Genomic DNA, 18,140 nt, shown 5'->3' with positions numbered 1-18,140 from the left:
ATTCTGTGCATCTCTCAAAAACACCTGAAAACATGCTTTGTAAGTTTCATTACAGTAAAACATCTTAGGAAAGCTGGTTTTGCTAGAGCTGACAGAAAATGAACATTCAGCATCTTCCTGATGAAACCTTACCAGAGTGGCCCTACGGAGTCCCATCAAAAACTGTCCAGAAACATTAAGACTCCTCTTAACATTTTCCAGACATTATCCAGAGATGTCTTAGGCTTCTAACACAACTAGACTCCTAGGCTGCAGTTTCACAATCAGCTTAAGCAGCTTTAATCAAGGCAGTCCTGCAGCAAGAGAGACAGACAACTGCCTGGAAACCAATCTGTCTTTGGCAGCAACCCACACTTGGGCTGCCTCGTACTCATGATGCAACATGGCCTTAAAACCGAGAACCTTCCTCACCTTCCAGGTATTTTGTCCCCTCAGAGGCATACTGTAGGGCACCAGGACTATCTGCAAAACAGATTAATAAAGAGCCTGAGCAAGTAAAAGATGTAATGATGGCATGTCTTAGCCTTTCCCGGTAACTTTAAGACCCCTCCTATCTCCTTTGACTATTCCCTGAGATGATGAAAATTTCTCTGGAAAGATGCATCAATCAGGAGGGAGGGCAAAAAAGTTGCTTGTCAGGACAGAAAACAGACAAAAAAAAGACTGAAGCTAAACAGCTTTATGTCATGGCTGCAGATGATGTGAAAAGTGCCACCTGCAACCAACAGCCAGGACAACTAGGTCGTGTCCTGCAGCGAATTCCCAGGTGCACATTGACTTTTCAAATGTATCTGCCTCAGCATCACTCCAGGACTAGCACAACATATCCAAGGGCAGGAAGCCACAGGGAGGTAAGGTTTGGTGTCCACACACTGCTTTTGGGGTAGAATACACACCTGCCTTCAAACACTGAGCACTACTTAGAGGGAAGCCCCTATTCAAAGCCAAGGAATACCAAGACACCTCCCAGTCACCTGTGTGCTCTGAAGGACTGGATCCCAGAACTGATGCAGCATGGCTACAGGACAGACACAACACTGGCAGCAAAGACAAATGGCTTTCAGTCCAGAGATGTGGGAGATGCAACTGCAGCAGGCCTTCTGCATCTGCTAGCAACACCTGTTAGATCCAAGTGCAGTCCTCTCACAGGGATGGGATGTGGGCCTGGCTCCCACCTTTCCTTTAAGATTTTCAGAAGGTACAATGGGAGGTGCCTCCAAAAACTCCAGGGCTGTGGAATCCTAGCAGACTTAGCCATCACCCTGTACCTTTTGGGACAGATGGGGAAATCACCAAGCCTTGGTCTTAGATACCAACCAACATCATCTTCCTTTCTTCCTGTATGAGCAGCACTCCCTGGTAACACCGAGCTTTAACAATAGAGAGAAAAATGCTTTCTCGTTAGTCTTCATCGCAGGATTAGACACAGCTCTTAGTTAGGCATGACTGCCCACACCCTACCTTTGTGTTGTGAAGTTTTCCAGCCTCATGTCAAGCAGCACAAGTGAGTGCCAGAACCTGAAACATGCTCTTGAGTTTGTAACTCTTCTGCTCTGCATCCCACACAACGTGGCTGGTGTGCTCAGGAAGAAGGGTTCTCCCAAAATTCCTGAGGACACCCATTCCTAACCTGGGCCCATGCTGCTATGCTACTCTGTCTGTAGGCTGCCCTAGTCCTTAAACTCAAAGACAGGGACAACTCTCCTGCCCAGGCATGGCAGTGTTCTCTGGTAGCCAAGTAAAAGTGACTCACGTTTTTGGGCACCCATCAGGCCTTACTGCTGCTAACTAATCCTCAAGTAGAGGAAAAAGGCTTAGGTGAGGACAGAGCACCAAAGCAGGTGCTCCTACAGTGCACGGAAGTGCAGCGGCAGGGCAGCGGTGGCAGGACTGTGCAAGGTGGCTGCCACGCTTCCATCCAGCTCACCTATGGGATGAAAAAGGCTCCGCAGCAGTTTGCTCCCTGTGAAGACAGCCCAGCATCAATTCCCTGAAACCAACACTGAATTCAGGAGAGAAACAGACAATGAGTATTAAAGGCTCCAGGCAAAAGGGGACGAATTGGGATCTCACAGGGACTACATTTTTCCATCACTTCCAAGTGATGGAAAGTGCCTTTGAATTTTTGTACACAAAAACATGCAGCCTTTTAAAATACATTATTTTACCAGAAGCATATACAAAACAGCAATGTACATGCTTTAAACAATACCCAAACAGTAAAGTCTGCAGCTAGAGCATGCACCTCCTTTCCAGCATGTCTTTTTCCTGGAGGGACAAACATTCTCTTGCCAACATGGGAATAGCAATGGATCAACTGATCCTGCCTTTTCATTGATTGGTAAAAAGTAGTAGCATGTACCCTATCACGTCTGACTACCAACATGAAGTTTCTCATTACAATGAATTTGTTTACTTCTGCATAACCTATTAATGGACTTATTTATTGATTACCAATCACTTATGAGGCTTCCTCATACTTCATAAATCAAGCACATTAAAGTTCATGAGTAAGTAGCAGCTGAAGGTACCGACTGGCCTAGGTAAATGCAGAAGCATAAAAAAGAAGAGCAAAATACAGGACAAGGCTTGAGCCAGCCTCAGTGTCCATTACACCTCATATAAAGCGGCTGCAAAGGAAGCCTGCTCAGAAGTGCAAAGCTCTGTTTTCTCAGCTGGATGACCAAGACAGCATTGCATGAGATCTTGCAAAGTTTAAGGGAAGTGAATTGCTTGAACAGCCATTCAGTAACAGCAAGCTTGCCTCCACTCAGACACATGGGCACATCTCTTTCAAGATGAACCCTTACAGAAAGCTTATTCATGGGCATACATATGCAGAGCCAGGAGTGCCGTGAAGAAAATGCCAGGGTCTGGTACCTCAACGTGAAGGACAGCAACAGAAGATCCTTCAGTTTGGCACTCCAGTGCTCGCCCTGCACACTTCTGCCAAGTAGTGCAATCTTTACTAAGGACTGTTCATCTTTTGCATCTATGGGAAACAGGACAGGCAAAGTACAGACGGAGAGCTGCAGCAAGGTCTTTAAAATAAGGGAGAGTCATGCTTCCTTCCCAGCCACTGCAACTGGCAGGAAGCTTAGGAAGTGCAGGGAAAGTGGCAGCAAGACCTGGTCTTTCTACTAGCAACTCAGGAGAGAAGCATCTTTCTGTATTGTGCAAATTGCAAATGCATGAGGTCTCATGACCCAAAAGCCTACTGGTTAACTCTCCAACTGGAAACATATTCCTTTTTTAAGTCTACCAAGGCTATAAACAGGATTTCTCCCAAGCAGATCCACTATACTCTTGCCTTAAGCACAACAGCTGAGAGGCACTCTTCCACAAGACCATCTTTGCAGAAGTTACTCCACAGTGATGGTATTCTTGTATTTGAGCTGGGCTGGACTGAATTGGAACAGATCACCAAGCCTTCTGAAATATTTTACAGAGCTGTCCAAAGAAGTGTGAGTAAACTCCTCCTTCATTTTCAATTCTCACCAAGATCTTGTAACAGTTCTAGAAGTAAGAGGACTATGATTATTTTTTTTTTTTAAAAAAAAGCATCATTATAACTTCACAAGCAATACCTGGAGTTGCAGTACAAATAAGAACAGACATGCTTTTACCAATATATCATGTAAAGAACTCTTCTGAGCAGGAATAGCTTGGCTACCAGTAATAACCAGGTAAAAAAAAAATTGGCTTACTTCCCCAGAGGAAGGAGAAAGTCCACTGCTGATCTCATGGCATTTGAATCACCCTCTAAATATTCAGACCAACTAAACAGCTTCTGCATCAGTTGCTTCTAACTTTTCCCCCTAAAGTGTACAGCTAGTCGTGAGATATTCAGAGCAGAGAGGAATATTGATTTATGTAAAGTGGACAGACTTCCAGAAAGAATAGCTAAAACTCTGCCTGGAACACAGCTTGACTCTATTACAAGTGTGAAAATGCCAATCCGCCAATACCTTGACAAAATTAACACAAACAGCAGGGTCTTTATGATTAGATGCAGCTTCAGAGACTGCTGACAGTACTGCCAGACATCAGCTTCAGCAAAGTGATGGGGAGACTGAAGACACAGCCCAAAAAAGAAAGAGAACAAAAAACCAGCTTTACAGAGTGTGCTGCATTTTTGAGGTGCTGCCGAATTTTGCAAAAAGAGGAAATAGAGCAAAAAAAGAAAAAGCAAGCATAAGAAATAGTTCAACAAGAAGCAGATTACTTCCTCCTGCGATTCTCCAAGGAGCAGCTCCTCCTTGTCAGAGGACTGCTTTTGGACCGAGACCACCGTTTGTCCATGCTGTTACTAACCACACACTACAAATTAAGGTACCACTGCTAAACACCACCAAGATAATCAAGGAGCAGTGCAGTAGCACAGGACTTTCCACAAGGAAAGAAGTGTAACCCTGGAGCACAGTAAGCATGCAAGTAATGTACATTGTCTTGCATTGGACGAACAGTAGGGCAACAACTTTACCACAAAAGCTAACTGATACGGAGTTAACCACTGGATTCATACACTTTTTACCTGCAGTGATGGGAACAGAAAAGAATGCTGTAGCTTTAAAGCACTATCAGCTTTGCCTTTTTTTTTTTTAAAAAAAAATTTACATGGCCCTTACTTGCTATCAAAAACTTCCTCTGTCAAAACAGATTTAAATTGGAAAAACACATCAAAATACAATTTTTTTTTTGTTCGTTTTAGGATTGTTTCAGGAAAAAAAGTGACACAAATTTATTTGTCACTGGTGTTTATCCCAGATTATCACATTCATATAAAAACCTAGTTAACAACAACAAAAATCCCTAGGGGGAAAAAACCTGTCCAAGAGCACAGACAGTATTTTTTGGTAAACCACTGAAAATAATCTCTACAACTCAAGGTCTTCAATAGCATTTCGTAGACTTATTTTTGCTTATATTTGTCATACCCTTTTTTTTTTTTTGCCCCCCCCCCCCCCCTTTTTTTCTTAAGGTGATCTCTGCAAGAAAACATTTTTTTTTTCCCGTTTGGATTCTATTTTCTTCCAATTTGGCATTCCTCATCTGAAGCCATAACACTGCGTACTATACAGACTCTCAACATCAACAGTGCTGAAAACAGAACACTTTGATTAAGAGCGCACAACAGTTAAATGGGAGGAATAAACAACAGAGTGAGGTCAAGGCATTCTGTTGTCATTCCAAGTTTTCCAGGAACAAAATAAAAAAAAAAAAAAAAAAAAGATAAACGCTAAACAAATGAATGGGAAACCAATGTCCAAAAAGTTGGGTTTGGTTTGTTTGTTTTTTTTTTTTAAAACATTACTCCAGAGATCAGCAGTGCTAGAAATACATCCTCATTATTTCCTCTGGGAAAGTGCCCTGTGCTTTTTAAGTGTTTATTTTCAGGGCCTGGGCATCACAGTGGTTCTCTGAAGAAGGTTCAGACAGCACCTTACAGTTTCCTGGTGTGGTGGAAAAAAGCAGGCGGGCATTTTAAATGCCTCAGGGGACATATAACCTGGGAGCCCATCACTGCCGAGCAGCGGGAGAAATGCAGAGGACGCCGATTTCTCAGCACAGGAAACCCAGAGCCTTTCCCTGTAAATCGTTACCAAGCAAGAATTCAAGAGGTGGAGAAACACTGAAGTATGGAGACTTTTTCCTTCCCGACACCCGCCCCTTCTCCCGGGCACATACACCTGGCCGGGACGCTGCTCTCCCTCCCAGTCCTGCCCCGCACGGGTTGCTGAAGGGCTGTCACGGCGGGCGGACCACCCAGACCCGCCCCAGACCCGCCCCAGGGGATGCCTCCGGCCCCTGGCCCCTGAGCCCGCCCCCGAGGCGGTGGCGGCAGGCACTGGAGGAGCTGCAGGTGCTGGGCCCCCTGCCCCGCACGGCTCACCCCGCCCGAGGCGCCACGGCGTGCCCAGGGACCTGCCCCCAGCTGCGCCGCGCTGGCCCCGCATCCGTCCCGCACCGCCCGGCCACGGCCGCGTCGCTCTCCCGCAGCACCTGCAAGGCAGGCGGCGGCCGCCCAAGGGCCTGTTGGGAAGCGTCGCTGACCCCCGGCATCTCCTGTCCCAGGGGAGCGCTTTGGGAGGCGGGCACCCGCCCTGGGGCGCGCCGGAGGCCCCTCTCCTCTCGCCGCCCGCCGTACAGCTGAGCCGGGCAACGCGCCCCGGCACCACCGCACCGCCTAGCGCCGGCCAGACCTACCGCTGGCAGCGGCCGACGGCAGGGCACGAAGGAGCTGCCCCGGCTCCAAAACTCCGCCAGAGCCCCTCGCCCTCCGGCTTCCCGCCAGCGCCTGCCCACTCCCGCTGCCGCCGGCAGCCCCAGCTCCGAGCTCTGAGGCGCACACGGCCTCAGCCCTGCGCTCAGCGCTGCCCCGACGGCGAGATTCCCCTGAGGCACCCCAGCCGAAACGCCGACCTCCCCTTACCGACAAAGCCGTGACTCCGCTTGTGCGCCGCTGACGCGCCCAACAGACGCACGCGCGCGGAAACCCACCCGCGGGCAGCAGGCACCTTCCCGAGCGGTGCAAAGTGCTCCGCCACTCGACCTGGCCGGCCGCAACCGGGCGCTTCGCCGCTCCCGTCGTCCAAGGCACCTCCTGCAGCCGCGCCGTCCCCACGGGCTCCCGAGGGGACCGCGTCCCACAGCCGCCGGGGCAGGGGCCGGCGGGGGCAGGTGCCGCTCCCGCCCCGCACTCGGCACCCGTCCTTTGTCCGCCGGCAGCTCACCGGAGCCGCGCCCCCGCTGCCACAGGAGCCCCGGAGAGACGCGGGAGCCCCGGGAGCTCCCCGCGCCGCTGCCCCGCCGGCAGAGCCCGAGCCCCGCTGGCAGCGCGGCGCCGCCCGCGCACTTACCGCGGGGCAGCCCCGGTCGCGGGGCTCCGCCGTCCTCTCCGGGCCGGCATCCAGCGCCCGCCGAGCCGAGCCGAGCGAGGCAGCGTCCCCGGCGGGGCGGGCGGCGGGCGCACGCCGCTGCCCCGGAGGCGGAGCGGCGGCGGGGGCAGGGCCGGGACACGCCCCCCCGCCCCGCCCTTCGCCCGGGACGGCCGGCGCCCGCGGGGTTCCCCCGCCCCGCCACACACACACCGCGCCGCCGCCTGAGCGGATTGGCGGAGCCGGGCAGGGAGTGGGCGGGGCGGGCTCGCGGCGCGGCCTCGGGTTGGCGAGCGCGGCCGTCAATCCGCGCCGCGGCCGGCGGGCGGGGCCTGAGGGGAGCGGGCCGGTCGGTTGCGGCGGGCCGTCCCGGCCGGTAACGGCCGCTGAGGGGAGAGAGCGGGCGGTGGGACGGGGGGTATAGGGGGAGCCCGCCTGTGGGCGGGGGCCGAGGGGCTGCCTGCGGGGGTTTTGTCGCCTTTTGGAGGCGGGTTCGTGCTTGGCAGGGTACTGTCTGCTCTGCGCTGGCGGCAATAAAGTCTGCGCCGGTGAAATTTTAATTACGGGTGATCACAGCGAGGCACGAGAATGGGGTGTGGGTCGCTCTGCCGTAACCAGGGTGGCTGGGCGGGAAATGGTAAAAAGTGTAAAAAGATGCAGTCAGAGAGTCGGGGTCAGGTTTGGAAACACCGAGCGCCCTGTCGGGTCTGGGAGCCTGCGTGTGCAAGAGGCAGCGTACGTGGGAAGGAGGTGCTGTGTTGCACGCGTGTTATAAATCTTCTTGCCTCCCTCCCTCTTTTATATAATAATTTTCTTTATAATGTAGCAAACTTCTGAAAGAAGGCTGACATCATCTCAGGTTCTGTAGTGTTGCCCCCTCTCCCTCACAAGTAGGCCGCTGCTTGATTTCCCCACGTATCCTGTTGTTTTTGACAGTGCAGCCCGCATGGGAACTGGGATGGCAGCAAGCTGTAAGGGGAGCAGGTGGGAAGGCTTTCGTACAGTGTTGCGCTACTCTGCAGGAAAAGAGTTGAAATTTGCCCAGGACGGAGCACAAGAGCGAGCCTGACTTGCTGGTGTGACATGACCACCTGACAGGGTGAGGGAAGCAGGGCATGAGGTCACCCGTCTCTGCTTCCAGGTTTTTCTCCTATGTTTTAGGTTGGACATGAGGCTGGATAAATCTCAGCCTTGCCAGCATGGATGACAACTTACCTCTGCCTCTTCCAGCTGTAGTCTAATAGTGAGGCTGCTCTGTGAGCATAGGCAATGTCTCATCGTCAACTCTTTCTCTTCCCACAGCGGTCTTCTGAGAGAAAATATTGGCATCTTACTCATTATCTGAGCAAATGTGCCTCATTTCAGGAATGGTTCCAGGGCTGTGGGTCCTAGATGGACAGAGGTGACCTCCAATGACCAAGGTTAAGTCCTTCGTGGCTTCTCCTTTTGTTAAGACCGGGCTGATTTATACAGGTGCCCTCTCAGCATGCCAGCTGTTTCTAATGCTGTTCTGAGGTGCCTAACGTGTCGTTTCACGGGCAGCAGAGCTGACATGCCAGCTCCCCTCTGCCCACAGAAAAATGTCTTGCTGTCCTCTCCTTTTTACTCCTTCTCATCTTCAGTCTTCCGTCTCTTTCACTCCCTTTGCTCGTGGCTATAGCACCTCCCTTGTACCAGCACTGGAGCACTTCAGACTGCAAAGCTGGTCAAACTCACTAAAGGGACAGAAAATTCTACCTTTTTTGCTGGGAGAGTGGTCTGTCATGTTGGTGAATTAGATTGTCTCATGGAGTGGTCCAGCCAGTGTTGGAGTCAGCATTTTGTAATATCATCACCTACGTCTCCTCACTTACCTTCCAGCATGGATTGCAGGATTGAATGCAAGGGCAGGGAACCTGGTGCCCAAGCGTAGGCTCTGTTGTTGAACTTGTTCGTATTTAACCTGCCCCATACCACACATGAAGCCTGCAGCAGAGCCAGCACAGTGCTCTGATCACAGTAGGACTTTCTGTCATGCCCTGACAGCTACTGGAGAACTTGAAATGTTAGCAAACAGCTCTGAACAGTTGCTGCAAGCTTCTGGGTTTTGATAATTCGAAAAAGAGAATGTTACAGTTGTTTGTAAATTCATAGCTTGGCTTTCTGTGACAGGGTCCTTTAGCTGTCACAGGAGCAAATGACCACGTCTAGGCTGTTGAGACAGGGGTGTGCTTCATGGCACGCCGCGTTAACCTGCTGTCCTTGTCGTTCCCGCCAGAGACCTTGGGGCTTTCACCTTAGGGCTGTGTTCCTTCCCACAGAGCCTGAGTAGGAGGGTGAGGAAAGCGTGGGTTGTGTCTGGCCAAGGCTCCCAGCCTAGGCACGGTCAGAATGGAATATAGTACAGTATATCAGGTATGGTTACCTTAATTAGAAGTATAGTAATTATCCTGCATAGCTGGTCTCCTGGGATTGGCAGACCTTGTGTGTCACCCTAGAGAAAACAAGCTGCATTTTGAGAAACATCAGAACTGCAGGAAAATGGAGATAGCATTAGCCTGTTTGTTTTTGAAGGAGACATCAAAGTGTTGGAGACTGAAGATATCTGTGTTCCAAGGAAATACCGCTGCGTGTTTTCAAAGCATCAACTCCAGCTCTCCTTGCAGTGCAGATAAGCGATTTCATCCAGCATGCTCTGTAAAGTGGAAGCTGGAGAGGGGGATTTGTGGAAGGATTCTTATAAACCAGTGTCTTGATTCAGAAAATTCAGGAAATAGAGCCCCTTTTGTAAGCCTATGTCTCACGCAGAGTCGTGCCAAAGTCAGAGGGACCACATGCAAAAGTAAAAGTTTGCATAAGCAGATGTCTTTGCTCATGGTCTTGTCTGCATTGCATGTAGACAAAAAGATTTCCCACTGCAAAAGGGAAAGCTGGGGTTTGCCTTCACAATCTTGGAAAAGTATCCCTTTCCTTTTCTTACAATAATTTTAGCAATGCATACAGGAGATCATTTTGTTGCTACTATTTGTTATCTAGTTCACAAGCAGCACCTAAGCTTGGAGAGAAATGGGCTGTTTGTAGAGTCTAGAAACAAAAGGAGTTTTCACTAATGATCTCTGGGGAGCCGAAGCTGGCTTCAAGCTGTTCAAGTCATGAGAGGATGACTCAGAAGTCAGAAATTTGAGGCATTCTTATGTCTAGCGTTTAATCAACAGGCAAAGCGTTGGGAGGTAAGCAGAGGAAATCAATAGCAAATCAAAGAAGAATAGGTCAGCTATTCATTAGAGAAAGGATTGATCTCGGGGATATTAACAGAACGGAGGGCATGAAATGAATCCTAAAGAAAGTTTGAACTAGCTGTGGCTGCAGTGAGCTGACAGTCAGGGAGCCTTAAAAAAAAAAATCACTTAACTGTCTTGCATGAAAGGTTATTTGCAGAACTCTGCATTCTCCATTTAAATCGGTCAGATTTAACCAGCTGCACATGTTACGGTTCCAACCATAATGCAGCTCTTGCAGGAGTAATAATTATTTGTGTATTTTTGTCGCTGTGTATACAGTCATCATAGGTATTACACATGAAATGATACCAATCTGCTTTCTATTAGCATACATGCTGAAGCAAAAACTTATTTTGTGATGTTTTCACTGCATGTTAGAGCTTGATTTTGCTGGCTCTTGCCTTATTCCTAGAAAATCATTGATAGCTTCAGTGGGACTATTCATCATGCTAGGGCTTTCATGATTAGCATGTTGCAAGATCAGGTTTAATTTTGAGCTCTGGGACATGGAATTTTTTGGAAAATATTAAATTTGTTGTATTGTAAAATATTGTAAAATATCAAATCTATCTACAATAACATGCAAACAATAAAAAATAAAGTTGCAGGGTGGCTTATATGCTAATAACAGTATTGATTACATTATTAGTAATAATTAGTCATTATTACACCAAAAGCTGTGTACAAGGTATAGATGTAATTGGTGAGGTTTGAGACACCAGTTTACATTAAATAAAAATCTAGTGCTCATTATGGTGATCATCGACCACGTTGTGCTGCAAATGAGGCCAAGGTACAGCTCTGGGGCCATAAACTGCTTGTGGGCGATTGAGGCATGGCTCCTGTGCTGCGGGTGTGCCATGGGACTGCAAGGACACAGCAGACGTTGCATTATACCTTGTTGTGGCTGGTGTCTTATATGCACTGGGTGTTATATCTTCCATCCCAGAGGGTCCTGATATGCTTCCTCAGTAAGTTTTTTCATTTGCCATTGAAACAGAGACACCTTCAGGTAGTAAGGGAGCAGCTGCTTAACATTGCTCCATCAACAGCCTTTGGAAACCATGTGGGGAATCTGGGTAGGGAGAATGGATTCATAAATCAAATTTGGCCCTAGAGCACAGAGGCTGTAACTCTTACCCTTGGCACAGTCTCCGTGGGACTGCATTTGCTAAAATGGTCATAAGCTTCATTTTACCTCTAAAGCAAAACAGAGAAATGGAGTCTTTCAGTAACACTAAATCATTTAACATCATTATAGGCTCATGATTTTATTCTAACTCTGACCAAATTCCCAGGGCCTTTGGCTTCAAGATTTCCTAACCCAAGCTCTAATCAAGCCCAAACCTGAATTCATTACACAGCCTCCTGAGATCACAGCTAGCGGTGGCATGGCCGCTGGCCGTGAGGAGTTTAAATCACGTTCTCTCTGATAGGACCCATTTGACGTATATTTGCCTATGCAGGTGCTCTGGCAAGTTGGTATCCGTAGCTAAATACAGACAAAGTGCATAAGCTGCTGGTGTGAGTTCCTTTTCGGGGTCTCAGTGATGCCACTTCCATGTACCTCATCAAATAAAACGTAATAGATCTACAACAGCTCTTCCCCAGTGGGGTTTGTCAGTGTTTAATACTATAATGACACAGGAGTTGCCTACTTATTTAACAACACGCTGCGGTTTGAACTGTGAAGTTCTGGTTACTTTCAGATGGCTTTGAAACCATGCCAGAGCTGTTAAATCCCTGCCCAGGGTTTCTCAGTGCTAATCATGTCTGTGCTAGGCTTCGATCACAACGCTAAAATAATTACATGTCCTCTGCATGGCAAACATATACACACACTGTCATTCACTGCTTAATAAAAAAATCTTTCCTGCTGTCTGTTCCCTGCAAGTTTTCCTCTCTCAGCTCCTAAGGACAACAACAATCCTGCCAAAGCTGTACCTCCCAAAAGAGTAATGGCCTCTGCTGTCTCTGAAGATGTGTTTCACAAGGGCTTTTCCCTCGATTTTATTTTCTTTCAGGTATGTGTTGGTTTTGCTCTGATTAGAATGACTTTCTGTAATATTGTTTTCCTATTGTTTTCCTTTTGCTGTCTAGCTTACTTAAATATTTTTAATCCAAAAGGAAAAATAACACCATTAGATGATGGGGAAGGGTAGGTTTTGGTTACAAAAACTAAACAACTTTTGAAATATTTGGAACAGTATTCCCCGGTTAAGCTTTTTTTTTGATATCAAATACAAATTTTATTTCTCATCTGAATTTCACTGTTTTACCTTTTTCGTATTTTTCATCGGCATTTCTGTGTTATTCCCTAGATCAAATAATGGAATTGTCTGCCATTACAAAGCGTTAGAGTATTAATAAAGAGGCAGTAGAACCAGGAAAATTCTTCTACAAAATCACTGGGTTGTTTTTTTTTTTGTGTGTGTGCCAAAAGCATTGCCCTTTCCTGTTTTTTGAAAACATACGTGTTCCCTCTGATCCACGCCCCCCCCAGCAAATTGGGATATGGAAGAAATGTAATCTTGGCTGCTGGGGTCCTGGCTGCAGCCTCCTGCCTGGGGAGCGCCTTGCGCCTTCACACAAAGGAGAGCTGGTGTTTCTGGTGGGGGAATGGGGAGGGGGCCTGGAGTGCATGGGGAGGGAAACGTGCCTGGGAGCAGCTCCACAAGCTCCAAAATCCTATGTGCAGGAAACAATCAGCTGAACAGAGGCCACCCCTTGCAAATGCCCCGGCCCTTTCTCTACCTCCTGCAGGCAGCACCGCAGATTCGCCCCCACCTCGGGAAATCTTGCGCCTATATGAGAAAACACTGGAAAAAGTGGGGAGAAAGCCCCAAATGAGGATACAATACTTCAGGTTTAATGGAAGAGAATAAATACCCTTCTGTGCTGTGTCACCCTGCTTCTTGAACGAGAAATGGGGGATGAAAGGGAAAAAAAAGGCCACATTTAGGCTGAACATTTCCATGAAGTAATGGCACTAAGACGATTTGAATTACCCACAGGATGAATTTGGCCCGACATGTAAAATCTATTTCTACCATTATCACTGCTAACCTAAGCCTATTCACAGATAATTACAGTCAAGTGCCTACCCTGCTCTTGCTCATCTGTTTTTCCCTCCTGCCCATTTAGTAAATGCATGAGTTATGTATTAACGCTGGTATGCAGTGTTTAAAAGCAGCAAGTGTTTCAAAGCAGTGTTTCAAAGCAGCGAGAGCTTTGAAATTCAGCAGCCGGAGTGGAATATAATATAGCAGCAAAGAACCAGTGAACTCTGTAAACAAAGGGTTGTAAAAATGGTAATTAAAAGTCAGTTATGTTCTAGTAAATTAAGATCTTAGAGTGAAATAATTTGAATTTACAAGAATGTCAATGCAAATGGAGGTCAAATGTAGGAACTACGGCTAAAGCATGTTTCCAGTTTTGGCATTGCTTGGGGCAAACAGTTCCAAACATGAAGAAAAAGGCATTGCCTGTACCTGACTTAAAAAGCTATTGAAAGTCACAAAAAGTTATTTTCTGCTATACTGTGTGCATCTCCTGCAAAGATAAATTCCATAAACATTCTTCTTCTCTCCAGCATGTTTTGGATAAAATTACTAAGGGGCATAGGTCCCGTCTGCTTCCTTCCTCCTCACATTACCTGGGCACTGAGCAAGGGGTTCAGATGAATTCCCAGCCCCTGTGCAAAGCCGAGAGAGATCACTGGGAAGACTGCTATGACACCTGCCCATACAGGAGGTGACATTAGGAAAATTGCCTGAAAGATGGGGTTTATTCCACCAGAGAGCATGTTTTGAGGTAAATTAATAAAAAGAGGCGATTAGGTGTCCCCTCATTGCTGGCAAATGCTTTCTGAGTGGTTGGGTGGATGTCCTGGGGTGGAGTTAGTCAGGCTTTGCTCTCGCTTCTGAAAATGGGGGTCAGGGCTAAAGGTGCTCCACAGGCTCCACACAGCCCACCTCTTACTTACAGGTAGAGCTCTGCCCCTGCCTGAGTAGCACCGCTCTGGTCAGGGGCTTGGTAATAATTGGGCCTGTAATAATAGCTCCTGCCTATCTGTGTTTTTTGCCTTGGCTCTGGAGGGGACGGTGGGTCTTTTAATGCCTGAACAAAACCATTTGCTCAGCATTGAATGTTTCAGCCTGTCATTCTCCAGGAAGGAAAAATGGCTTGTTCCTGAAAAAAATCAGAACTGATTTGAAAGCTTATATCAAGAAATAGAATCACATTTCACCAGACTGAAGTAGTTTTAGAGGCTGCCTGGAGGTGTTAAAATGTCTGCTGTAACTCTCCTCGTTAAAGTATTTCTGAATTGAAAGCTATTTCATCACATTATAAACATTTCATCAAGTTATAAAAACAACCAAGGTATCTTATAAGTATAAAAAGTCTTCAGCACTGAAAACCCCTTGTAAATAAAGAATGTGGCTATGAAATATAATCCTTGGTGGGATTGGTTTCTGTCCTTTAGAAAGGACATTACCTCAAGACAGGCAAAGACAAAGTAAAAGCTGGAGATGAAGGGTGGGAAGTGGAGAAAAGCCTAAAGTAATAAAAAATATACACACGGGGGTTACTAATCCACAATGGCTGCAAGCATGTCTCACTGTCTTCAGTTCTGAATAAATCATGCTATCTCTACCAAGGTTATCTCCTTTCGTCATCATACATCAAGTAAAGATGAGAAGCACAAGTCAGCCCGGTTCACTTAAAGCTGCTTCCAAAATTTATTTAAAAACTTTAAAAGGTAAGAAGTGTTCTCTAATTGTTTGTATATATCAGTTATGTCCCATAAAAACTGTTCCTGCTATTGATTATTTTTAATCTTGTAGTTCAAAGTTGAGGGTTGAGTTTTGGTTGGGTTTCTTTTTCTGTGGGAAGATGTCCACAGCCTCTTGGAAATGATCCCATAAAGAACTGAGTCCTACTATTTAAAAAATAGCTGGTTCTGTTCCTTCCATTAAAGTGACAGAGGAAATACTCGTCTTATAGCAGCAAAAGCAACTTTTGGGAGTTATCCCTTGCCATCTCCAGTGATAAAGCTGAGCTCTAGCAGAGGGAAGCTCTGCTAGTATGTAAGAGAGTTCCTTGGGGGGGATCTCATTCTCAGGGGATGCAGTGGGCTCTGGACACTGCCCCAGACATAGCGCTTGGTCAGGTAGATATGAGCAAGTAAGCAAGCTGCTGGAAGAGGTTGTTTTAGCACAGGGTCAAAGGATGTTCAACCAGGCATCTTAGCCTGCGGGCTCTCCTTTTTCAGGCCATTGAGAAGTCAGGTATGTAGCACATTATAATGCCCGCCCTATATTTTTTCCAGTTGTTCGGCTTGCTTTTAGACGACAAATACTTTTTTTCCATCAGTTTTTGTGTTGAAAAGAACTATAAGAAAAGTAGAAATAGGTATTAACTTCTAGTTACCATGCATATGCCAGTTGTGTGCTCATTAGGTTTTTGATTTACTGTATTGTGACTCTACAGGGGTAAAAATGAGTAGGATAAGTGCTTTTAAGTAAATAGAGGTACCTTTGTCACCCCCTCAATCATATGTCAAGTGCAGAAAGCCAGTCCAGAGTCTTTCTAACAGGTATAAAGTACTTTCAGATACCTACAGCATTTTTGCTGTCTAGCTATTTAGCTCTTCCCCCTGCAAGCTCACCTCTCTGAAACAGAAAATAGTGATTTCCAAAATAATTTGGACTTGATCACCTCATTTTACTTCATGCATAAGTACCTATGTGCAGGCATCCAGGCATGTCCTACATCTTGAAGGAGGAGGGGAGCGTCACTGACACTGATGTACTGGGGATGGCCATGGTAAAGATTGCTCTTCTGTGTTGCCCACACATGACCCGAAAGCAGGGATGTCATGACCTGCTGAGGAGGCAAACAGATAGCATGGCTCATTGCTGACTATGTCACTGCCATGTGGTCTAAGCATTGCTCCTGGGTGGCAAGGGCGCAAATTCCTGCTATCTGTGTTTAAGGCACCTAATTTATGGTATGGTTTCAGGTTACAGATAAGCTGGTCCAGCCAAAAGGAATGCTCTGCTCCTCTTCCTCTCTCTGCTGTACGCTTCTGCTGCTTCTTTGGTGTGCATCGTAGTGATTGTACAGCTGCAGGGTGAATCCATCCATATGGCCAACCCCAGAAGACTGATTCTGTGGAAAAAATGGACTATTTTTATCACTGAGCCAGCTGAATTGAAGCACCTTGCTCCCATAGGATGTGGGAGGGATGGCAGGGACGCTGCAGTTGGAGACATTGCAGTGGCAAACCATCTCTTCAGCAGAAACCCACTGTTTTAATCAGGTTTACTAAAACATCAAGTAGCACCTAACCCACAGAAAGAAAAGGCTTAAATCTCTGGGCAATTGCACGCTTGCTAGATCTGATGTGGAGCAGGAGAGTGGGAGCGGGTAGCCAGGGTAGCTGCAGCTGGGAGGTCAGTCTGTGTCCCTAACAGAGGCAACAGAGATGCTGCTTAGGAGGCAGGATTCTCAAACTTTTCATACCATGCCTCTTCTCTTCTGGAAGAGATTTGGGCCTCCATATATATCCACCTTTCCCAGAGTACATTCTCTTTCCCTCTCCCCTGGATAGGGCACATCAGCCAGTTTGGGAAGGAAGCCTAAAACCCTACCTCTGACTGGCCCTGGGAGGCCTCTCTCCCTTCTGTGACTGTACAGGTTGCCTCACCTAAAATTAGGCAGCATAAATAGCTGTCAGTAGTCCAGGTCTGCATTACTGTGTACACACCTGATTTCAATGATTTGAATTAATTTGGACATGTAAATAAGACCTCAGTGTTTGTAGATCTGGACCTTAAGTATTTGCTCTGCACTGCTAACAAGGAGAATTTGGAGTTTCCTGGTTAATTGTAGGTGGGATGAGAGAGATGTTTGGGTATGCAACCCTGGCCATGACATTTTCGAGTTTCTGACAGGAATACGGAAGACAAAAAGAAGCTTGCCTGAGTCCAAGAAAATATGCTAAGCCACATATACATTTGGATAAGAATTCTGGCTGTAGATAGCACTTGCAGATGATTGCAAGGACTAAGGTTAGGGATCTCACTATTGAGTCTGAATACTTTGATTTACAGAATTCCCCCTGCATGGGGCACAAGTCTTCATGAGGACAGGTAGATCCCTTACTGAAATTGTCAGTACCTGGTTGGTGATGCTAATTTACCAAAGGTAGATACTGCACTGTCACTGTAGGTGCTCAAGCAAAGTGCAACCTCTTCTTTGTCGGGACATAAGCTAAATGGCATCATCCAGCATATATTAACCTACCCTTGGTCTTACATGAGGATAAACTGATGAATGAAGCCAAATACGATGAGATAGTGAACAAAAAACAATGTCAAGATTTATTTGCATTTAGTCAGTAGCCCAGGAATGAGAGCTGTGGTGGTTGTGGCGATGAACCGGAGGAATGCTGCTGGTATTGAGAGCTCTTTGCTGTGTCACACATTCCTGTATTTTGCAGTCACGTTAGGATCTGAAGGAATTAGCCTTAGGAAAGCTCAGAGTTTATTTCAGGTGGGTAAACTGTGTTTTCTGGTCTTTTGGTCAGCGGTGGGAAACTTTCATAGCGACTGAAGAAAAGATCAATGGGCTAGATAAGAGTTTGTTATCTTCCAGATGTCAGGTTATGAAAGCAGAGAAGAGGGCTGCGTCTGTCAGGTGTAGGCTAGGAATGACAAAGAAATTTAACTCCGTTCCAAAAATGTTAACCATATTGTTCACGCTCAGCAGTAAGGGGGCCTGTGGCTGCTGTGAGATTAACCTTGTGACCCTGACAAGAGTTTAGACCAGCCTGTCAAAAGCATTATGCTTGAAGGCAGTAATCATTCTTTATTAGAAGGACAGTTACTTTGCCTGGTTTCTGCTGCCCACCTATGGACTGCATTTTGGCTGCAGCACCACCTTTAGGAAATGGTGTGTAGTTTAATCATTAACAACAGCGGATTCCTAAAGGCTG

The sequence above is a fragment of the Pelecanus crispus genome, chromosome 3 (genome assembly GCF_030463565.1).
Source record: "Pelecanus crispus isolate bPelCri1 chromosome 3, bPelCri1.pri, whole genome shotgun sequence".
Taxonomy (NCBI): Eukaryota; Metazoa; Chordata; class Aves; order Pelecaniformes; family Pelecanidae; genus Pelecanus; species Pelecanus crispus.
Note: the sequence above shows the minus strand (reverse complement) of the source record.